Source organism: Poromitra crassiceps (genome assembly GCF_964638095.1).
Source record: "Poromitra crassiceps genome assembly, chromosome: 16".
NCBI lineage: Eukaryota > Metazoa > Chordata > Actinopteri > Beryciformes > Melamphaidae > Poromitra > Poromitra crassiceps.
The window spans coordinates 5,519,017-5,529,016 of record NC_139645.1 but is presented as its reverse complement, the minus strand read 5'-3'; the positions used below and the strand labels follow the sequence as shown (position 1 = coordinate 5,529,016).

The 10,000-nt window shown below is 42.9% G+C and overlaps 1 protein-coding gene across 1 annotated transcript in view; it reads left to right on the top strand.

Moving 5' to 3' along the window:
• neo1a (neogenin 1a) overlaps positions 1-10,000 on the top strand; it is a 244,849-nt gene that overhangs the window by 157,920 nt on the left and 76,929 nt on the right. The gene's annotated exons all lie outside the window — the stretch shown is intronic.

Sequence of the window (10,000 nt, the reverse complement as noted above, 5' to 3'; positions counted from 1 at the left end):
TAAAATGAAAAAAAAAAAAACAGATAAGCAAACAAACGAAACAAGGAAACATTGTTCGAAAAAGAGTAGGTAGAAGCAGAACTTATAAATTCCTACCCCTTTCTCACTCAACTATTTAAATAACTTAAACAATTTACAACTATTTACAACCAAAAATATTCAGACTAATATCCCCAATGTTTTACAACCCAGAAATAACGGACTCATTTCATGGGATTCTGTTTGAGATTGGTCTTTAGAGATGGAGAGGACTTTCTAAGGCTGTAGGGCTTTGATCACGTCAACTGTACTCAAATAAAAGAAGCAACTGCTGTATTTAAGGTGCACAGGCGTGTGACAGCCACTTAGTGACGGCTGTGATAATTGGCAGAACCTTTTAAATATGCTGCTGCAACTCCATGAAATATGCTTATACAGGCCTTTACCTTGAGAATTGGATTGCTACTAGTGGGAAAAGCCATTGGCGCTCATCTCCAAAATGCTATAAAAGCAGGATGTGCTGTGGAAATTATTTGTAACACTTCATTTAGCAAGCCTAATCTCTTTCTCTTTCTATTATAAACCAATGAAGCTAACCTGAAAGCTAAGTATTAGCGGACTCCCATCTGAGTATTGCTACTTTTATGAAGGATGCTGTATATATTGTACAGCATACAGTTAATTATGAATGGGTTACCTCATTGTAGTTCAACAACATGCTTATACTTTCAGTGGTTGACGGTGCTCATTCTTATTTTAACTACATTGGCAGGTTTGAACGCCAGTTCAGTGTGTCACAGCACCAAAAATACATCTCAAACACAAATATTTACTTCACCAGCTGCTAATTTGGGCCACCCAAATATAAACATTATATGCCGAGTCCTTTGAACATAGCAGTGCATATACAGAAATATCCCTCGAGACATCTGCTATGCTGATCAAGACTGAAAAGGTTTCTCTGTCAGTACAGAGGAGAAGAAAACACATGTCTAAAAGTGAGTGTATAGTTTGAATGACGGCGACATGATCTCTAGTACAGAGTTTAAACCGCTAACAACACAACCGCTGAAACTGACAGCGAAGCCAGTCGAGCACGATCTTTGGCGCGACTGTCGAAACCGTTGGCGCGGTGAAGCTTAAGCAAGATTTCACAATCAGAATGCAGATTGTCAAGAAATGTGACTTTGCTATTGAAACATAATATGACGACGAGAGAGGAGTTGGAACCGAACGGTCTGTCAATCAACACGATCATCACATCCAGAGACAAAATGTACCTTGCGAAGCTGTCTTCCAGTGTATAGCAAACTCATAGACAGACTGAAAGAATTTATGATGAAGAGAAATCTTCACTTCGTTTTCCCATATTTTCCCCCCCAGTAGGATTTTACTACTTGCTATGCCAATTATATACACATACAGTAGACACACATTGTAGCATACGCTCAGTTAAAGGCACCTGTAGAAGGCATGACAGTGACATAACATTGCAAAATATGATAATTTTGTGCTGTTGAAATATTCAATAATGCAAAAGGTGAAACAAAATGTGTTGGGCTAGAATGATATTGCTGGAACTTGTGTTGGGGGTAGCTCATTACAAAAGTAACAGATTACATGTAATCAATTACTTTTAGCAGTAACTCAGTAATACAACTTATTACTTATAGGATTTCAGTAATATACAGTTACAAATTGAGTTAATTTTTTTTTATTAAAACACATTTAAATAAAGATAGAATCATTTCCTAATCAAACTGTGTTTTTATGCAAATAACCACTATAGATGACAATAACAAAGGAAAATGTATACCGTAATATATACAAATAACATTTAGAATTTTGGATTGTTTACTTCGATTGACTTCAAGGTGGTTGAAATTATTTTTCGGGATGGTTCCAGGGCGGCGATGTAATTCTGCTACTGCTGTTGTTTTGGTGAAAGTAATGCAAAAGTAGTGTAATAAGTAACAAGTTACTCTACACAGACAGTAATATTGTAAAGTAACTTATTACTTTCAAATGAAAATAACTACGGTAGTAATATGTAGTATATTACATTTTGAAAGTAACACTGTACACTGCAGGGGTGGGATGTCGGTTTGGTTGAGGAGTGCTAATTTGAATGTCTCACACACTCCAACGAACAGGTTTTTGTGCCCCTAATTTAAGCTGCACAATCATGCATAAACATATTGCAGAAAAAAAAATCCCTCTGCTGTTCTCAGTGAGTATTGTACTCCTCTGTTGAGCATATGGTGTTGTTGTCTGTGTTTACATCGGCGGCCATTCCACACATGACTCCACCTTGCACAGGCAGAAGCGGTCGAGCTGTGCTGCATGTTGCTGTCGGGAGAGAAGGAAATAGACGATAAATTACATTTCAAATAGAGAATAGCCAAATCTAAATGGCAATTCATCATTCCAAACATTTGGTAAGAATGGATAAACCCAGGGGGCATATCGGTCCTCCACCACTGAAATTGTAGTTTTAGTTGCCAAAAATATAATCATCATCTGTTATTTGGAAATATTTTGCTTCCAAAGCAGAATACTTGAGACAAGATTACCGTAAATTCCGGACTATAAGCCGCGTTTTTTTTTCCCCGTTTTTTGGCCCCTGCGGCTTATATAACGGTGCGGCTTATCTATGGATTTTTTCAGAAAAAAAATTTCAAATACAAATAAAATCTCTCTTTTTTAGCACTCTTTCTACCTATAAATCCACTTCTGTTTTAATTTCCTCTGTTGCCCTCTTTTCACCACACCGCGGACACTGTGTGCACTGTCGAAATAAACAAAGGTGTTGTGTTATGTTGTTTTGTTGAAATGTTACGGTAATACGGTAAATGGGAGCTTCCTCAAACAGCCAACAATCCCCTCTGTGCGTGAACCCTTACATATGGTAATTACGGTAAGCAAAGTTCATCAGCCCGGAATCACAACAAGACGAGCAGTCTCTCTCTCACTTACCATGGGGAAGGTACGCAGAAATTCACACGAAGCAGCTTTCAAGCTGAAAGCAGTCGAACTCGCACTAAAAGAGGGAAACAGAGCAGCCGCGCGTAACCTGGGCATCGATGAGTCAATGGTGAGGCGTTGGACGGTGCAGCAGGAGGAACTGTCTCAGTGTAAGAAGACAAAAAAGTCCTTCAGAGGCCACAAAAGCAGATGGCCGGAACTTGAAGATTCCCTTGAGGACTGGGTGTTGACCCAGAGAGCAGACGGCCGAGGCGTTTCCACGGTGCAGATCCGACAGAAGGCCAAAACAGTCGCCACCGAGATGAAAATTGAACATTTCAGAGGTGGGCCATCTTGGTGCTTTCGATTCATGAGACGAAAGGGACTGTCCGTCCGGGGGAGAACTACTGAACAACTCCCTCCCGACTACCAGGAGAAAATCACAAACTTCGGCGAATTCACACAAAGGAAGATCACGGAATATTATAGGAGTGTGAAAACATCCACAATCACCAACGGGTTCCAAAACGCTGGACTGCTGCGGGATGAAGAGAATGACGCCGCCACAGCTGGCGCTGAGGGCCGTCAGAGGCTTCAGAGGCTGTTCGATGCCGACAGTGATGAAGAGGAGTTCGTTGGTTTTGAGTGACAATGAAGGAGAGAGGAGAGTGGTTGACGAAGCCACCCTGAACCTGTTCGTTTCCGACACTGAAGATGAGGACTTTGGTGGTTTCAGTACGCAGGAAGAAGAGGAAGACGAGGATTAGTGACTTGACTTCTCTGGTTACAGGTTTGCTGCACATATAGCCTATTGTTGTGTGATTTTGTCTGGGGATTAGTGACCTGACTTTTGTTTTGTTTTGTTGAAATGTTAATAAATGGGAGCTTCCCCAAACAGCGATCTCTTTCCCGACATTCCTCTCTGTGCACGAACCCTTTCATATGGTAATTAAACATCAAAACACCCGCGGCTTATAGACCGGTGCGGCTTATAGAAGAAAAAAATAGTCAATTTTGGTCCCGCGGCTTATAGACCGGTGCGTCTTATAGTCCGGAATTTACGGTACTGAGCAAACTTTGCCTTAGAGTTGTCGCCACATCTCAAAGTGATCGTCAATCTGTTCAGTCACCTCAGGACTGATCACAAACTCCAGTTCAATAATGACATGAAGGCCAGTACACTCCACCACACACACATCTGTAATAGGAACGTTGTGCAGTGAGTTCTTCAAAATCTGTTTCTCATTGAGATTAATCATTATAATTAGTCAGTTGTGAACAATATATTAGGGAAAGATTAGCATTTTAGCCATAATCATGCAGCCGTTCCCGCTATGACAGTAGTATACATTACATTTTTCTTATATACATGTGTTTTACATATGTTTTCAATTTAAAGCCCTTGTAAATTACAACAGAACAGATTCTTCGTCTAACCCTTGGGTCACTCTCATGATTCTGTAAAGGAACTACTACATGTACTGTACTGTACTGTAGACTGCAGACGCTACATTATTTATCACTAAAATATTCCGTGTAGATGAGTGAAATTGGATTCCAGACATGTGAGGTGGTTTCTGAGCAAGTTGTTTTTCATGAGTATCAGTTGTCACACACACACACACTCGTCCAACCGCTGCTGTTTCCTGTTTGAACGCTGACACTAATACTAACACTCATATTCTCTGTCCAAGTCCTGCGTCATACTGTACGCAACTGATTTGTGCAGAGAAAAAGATCCCAGACAGTCTTGGAATGCTCAAATCCTTCCGCTTCACCACGTCAAACCTGATACACCAGCAGACTATCATTATTAATGTTCACACAATGTTTTTTACAATTAAGAATTGAATTCAGAATCAGAATCAGAATCAGAAAGACTTTAATGATCCCCGGGGGGAAATTGGGACAAGTTGCAGTTGCTCGCACTCAGGCATGAAATATCCACATAGCACCACATAGCATAACACAGTATCACACAGTATCTCCCTAAACGTCAATAAAATAAAATACAATAAAATAAAATAGAATAATTATCCTTACCTTACACATGTATATAAGTATATAAGAAAATTAAAATGTATACTACTGCGTCATAGCGGGAAAGACTGCATGATTATGGCTATCCTTACCTTACAATTATCCTTACATTTCAACATTGTGTGTGTGTGCGCTTGTGTGTGAACACGCATGCGTTCTTGTTTCTGATTAAACTGTTGATTGTCATTGTGTTGGACTCTTCGAAAAACATCCCTCTTGGCTGAAAAAGAGATCCTAATAAACCCAAATCAAATAAAAATGTAGGAGATACTGCATCCAATCTACTTCCCGGAAGAAATGCTGTTGCGTACAGTATTGTTTGACAGTGTGCATAGTTAACGAGGTGCCCTGCTCGGGAGGGACAGTGTGAAAGAGAGAGAGAGGAGAAAAGGAATTAAGAGATTGCCTTAGTGGCTGCTGAGAGCAGAATGGTAATTGTAAAATGGAAATAATGCGGTTATTTTCATTTTGACACAAAATTGTTAATTTATTAAAGTTAAGTGGACCAGATGGGCAAAAAGAGAAGAAGCGTGTGTGCGTGCGTGCGTGCGTGAAAACACTAATGAGGGTTTCCAACTTCCATGAGTGTAAGTTGGAAACCCTCATTAACTGTTTTGCTTGCACCTGTGTTTGTTTACCCTGCCTTTTTCGACACAAAATGGCCCCAGTGAAAAGGGTCTATAGGGAATCCCCTTAGAGGCCTGTTCCTGATGTGTTCCCTGCACTTCACACACACAGCCGCAGCATGTTAGCACTCCAGTCCTCTCTCTCCCTTCATCCCTTCATCATCCCCCTCCTCCTCAGGTCTGGTAAAGGGAGTCGCTAATGGAAAAGGGGACCTCTGACTTCACTCGCTCCGTCTTCCATCTGTATTCTGTCCACCTTATCTCCCAAATCTCTCTGACATGTCTGCCCCCCCGCCCAACCCCCGCTGCCACCCCGCGGGATTGATTAGCGCTGCTATAATATTGTTGAAAGGTAGAGGTCACTGTAATAGGATAGAATGCTTTGATTGGTTTCCGTGCCTCTAGACACACGGGCTTAATTGCATTGGCCTCGTACTGAATCGTGAAGAAATCAGATTGTGGCATTGATTCGCTCCCTTGACAACAAGACTGACATGCGAGCGGTCAGCTGATTGCCCCGACAAGCAGTTATGACTTTGAACAGACGCTGATACAATTTGATGCGATATGAATCGATGTGAACGACAAAATGTTAAATTTTTCCTGCGACGGTTTGCCTGTTTGCTGCCATAACAAGGTGCAAGTGTGGCTTTACAGTACGGATGTCACGATACTATCATTTCTACTTGGATACCGATACCCAGGAAAAAATATCGATACTCGATACCATTTTCGATACCGCGGGAAGGGGGGGGGATGATGATGATGATCAAGAAGCATAAAAATAAATTTAGACAGATGGACGGACAGACGCACAATTCTCCATAATCTAGACCTGATCAAACTTTGAATTTAGACAGCAGATTACTTGCAGCTCTAGCCATCAGCCTGTCAGAACACGTTTAGCTTGTTGAAGCAACAGATACCCACCAATGATAGGGAGGGACAAATCAGTGATTTTTCATTAAAAGAAAGCACTGATGGTATCAAAACTGTTGCAAATGAGTATTGTATCCGTTTCAAATGTTTAGTATTGATACTTATCGATACCTGTTGCAAATGAGTATTGTATCCGATTCAAATTTTCAGTACTGATACTTTTCGATACTATCAATACTTTTGACAACCCTAGTTTACAGCCAGTGGCTTTTCATAAACAACGTGCTACTTGTGCTTAGGGGGCGCTGCAGTGCAGAGAGGGCCGGCGTGTGATTAGATTTGCTAAAAGACTGTTATAGGTCTCGCCTGGAGAACGCTGGAGGGCTTCGTCATGCAGCTGGTGCTCATCTGTGGAGGTGCATGAGGGCTGCAGCAGGTGTGCGTGTGCACACACACACACACACACACACACACACACACACACACACACACACACACACAGACACACACACACAGCCGCACACTCATAATGATCCCACATAAGGCCAATTACACACACAACTCCTGGCTGTCAGTCAGACGCAACCAAGTCGAGCTGCTTCTTCTCTCCATCAGATGAGGTGCTGTAGAACATCAGGCAGGCAGTTTGGGAAAACATCACGGTCTAACCACGGACGTTACAATAATGTTTTGTTCACCCTTCCACTCTCCAGACAATAGCCATGTCCCATCCCCCTCTCCAGTCCCATACGGCTCCACTGGCTTTAATAAACTCATGAAACCCATATGGTCAGAAGAGATGGACGCAGTGTGAACCATCTTGGTTCTGCCGTAGCTCGCGCGAGATGGTGCGCGACCGACTGGGCTCTTTTTCATCCTCTGTTTTTGCTCTAAATAGGTGAGTTATATAAAAAATCCCCCCCCCCCCCCCACTTGCTTGACTTGCTTTTGCAGCCAGCCTCAAGTGGCCATTCGAGGAACTGCACTTTTTACTACTTCTGCATTGGCGTCAACGTGGAAGTACAGAGCTGCCGCCTCGATGCAAACCTGTGAGGAGGGACTGGAACACGTCTAGGGGCCCCGAATGGAAACACAAGTGTGTGTCTACATGCTTAGTTACATGTGTGTAATGCTTACATTACACACGTGTGTGTGTGTGTGTGTGTGTGTGTGTGTGCGTGCGTGCGTGCGTGCGTGTGTGTGTGCGTGCGTGCGTGCGTGTGTGTGTGCGTGTGCGTGCATGTGTGTGTGTGTGTTCTGTGGAGTGTGGCTTTGCTGTGACATCTCACCCTTTATTAGAGCTGGCAAGAGGATAAATGAGGCCAGAGGAGGCAGAAGCTTTTCATTACGGCCCTGCGTGACTGGGGCACCACCCAGACCAGGACCCGTGTGTGTGTGTGTGTGTGTGTGTGTGTGTGTGTGTGTGTGTGTGTGTGTGTGTGTGTGTGTGTGTGTGTGTGTGTGTGTGTGTGTGTGTGTGTGTGTGTGTGTGTAGGACAGAAATAGTTTCTCCACAAACATGTATGTTCTGTATGAGTTTTTATTGGGCTACAACTCACTGGTCCTCATTTATCATGGCCTGGTGCTCTCATGCTGTCAGCTTGACTGCTCTTAGTTTCCATGTGCTGCTCACATGCAGGACATGAAACCTTCACAGGCATCAGGAATGTCCTGCATTTGAGCAGGACATTCCTGATGCCTGTGAAGGTTTCATGTCCTGTTCACATGCAGGACATGAAACCTTCACAGGCATCAGGAATGTCCTGCATCTGAGCAGGACATTCCTGATGCCTGTGAAGGTTTCATGTCCTGCTCACATGCAGGACATGAAACCTTCACAGGCATCAGGAATGTCCTGCATGTGAGCAGGACATTCCTGATGCCTGTAAAGGTTTCATGTCCTGCTCACATGCAGGACATGAAACCTTCACAGGCATCAGGAATGTCCTGCATGTGAGCAGGACATTCCTGATGCCTGTGAAGGTTTCATGTCCTGCATTTGCTTTGTTACAGAAAAGGGCCACAATAGAGGAAACATGAAAAAGCCTAGATATCCACAGTGGTGGGTAGAGCACAGACAATCTATACTCAAGTAAAAGTACAATAACTCCCATAAAGAATGACTGAAGTAGAAGTGAAAATTAGCATTGGAGAAACCTACGCAAGTAAAAGTAAAAAAAGAAAGAAATTACTAAGTTACTTTTGATTGTAATACTTTTTAGGCTGTGTGGATGCTGATGAAAAGTGATTGTGAATGAAGTACAGCAGCAGGTAAGCTAGTCACACAGAAGACAGCTGCTGCAACCTGGCATCTGCAGTAGAGCTGCTCCTCTGCATTTAGAGCACACTAGTTGTAACAAAGGTATAAGTAGTTCCAAAATATACTTGAGATAAGAGTAGAAGTACAGTTTAAAAAAAGGAATATGAAAAGTACATAAAGTACAAGTTCATATATACATCTCTATATATATCTACCATATCTATCTATCTATATCTATCTATCTATCTATCTATCTATCTCTCTCTCTCTCTCTCTCTCTCTCTCTCTCTCTATATATATATATCTCTCTCATGTCTGTAAATACTCCCCATGCCTGGATATCCCAAATGTCAGCCTGCAGCTCTAACTATTTCTTTACTTAAAGATGTAAGTGATTGATGAAGTATCATAGCATAGTTTGAGCTCAGATTATTCCTGCAGGCAAGTAAACAACAGGACTATTATAGCTGAATGAGAATGTGTGTGGTGCTGTGAAGAGGGTAGTGGACTGCTGCCTACTCTGAGTATATTCTTCACAGCCAGTGATAGGAGGAGTAGTTTAGCTTTAAACCAGGCTGTGGAGGAAGGAAGAACTTGATATGGATCTGGGGGGTATTTGTATTTCACTGTGTTTTTATTGAGACACACCATCTTCCTGCACAGCATCACAAAGCACTTCTATTCTGGCACGAAGTGAAAGGGAAACTTTCCATCAGCTATTAAAAGCACACTAATCTGATGATAAGGGGGAAAACACACACAGGCACACGCACACGCACACACACACACACACACACACACACACACACACACACACACACACACACACACACACACACACACAGACACACAGAGGCCCACGCCCTTTCCTGTGTTATCTCTGCTGGTGGAGATGAGAGCTGTGCACAGAGAGGCGTCTGGCTGCTCGTTCATTCATCTGTGTGGAATCAGCAATCTGTTATTTAGCTTAGATAAAGCATGGCTGCGTGGGAGCAGCAGCGTGGAGCTGAGGTGTGTGTGACGTGTGCCATTGATGATCGTGGTGTTTCCTGTTTGGCCAAGCGAGACGCAGTGAAACACAGTCACAAACCGAGGAGATTCACTTCTTTTTTCAGCGTTTTTCTCCCATTTTCTCCCAAGTGTAACTTGGCCAATTCCCCCTGCTGTCCCGTTGCTGCACCTCCTTTGCCGATCCCCCCATTCCCCCCCCCCCCCTGAAGAGGCGCCCTGACCGACCAGAGGGGGCGCTAGT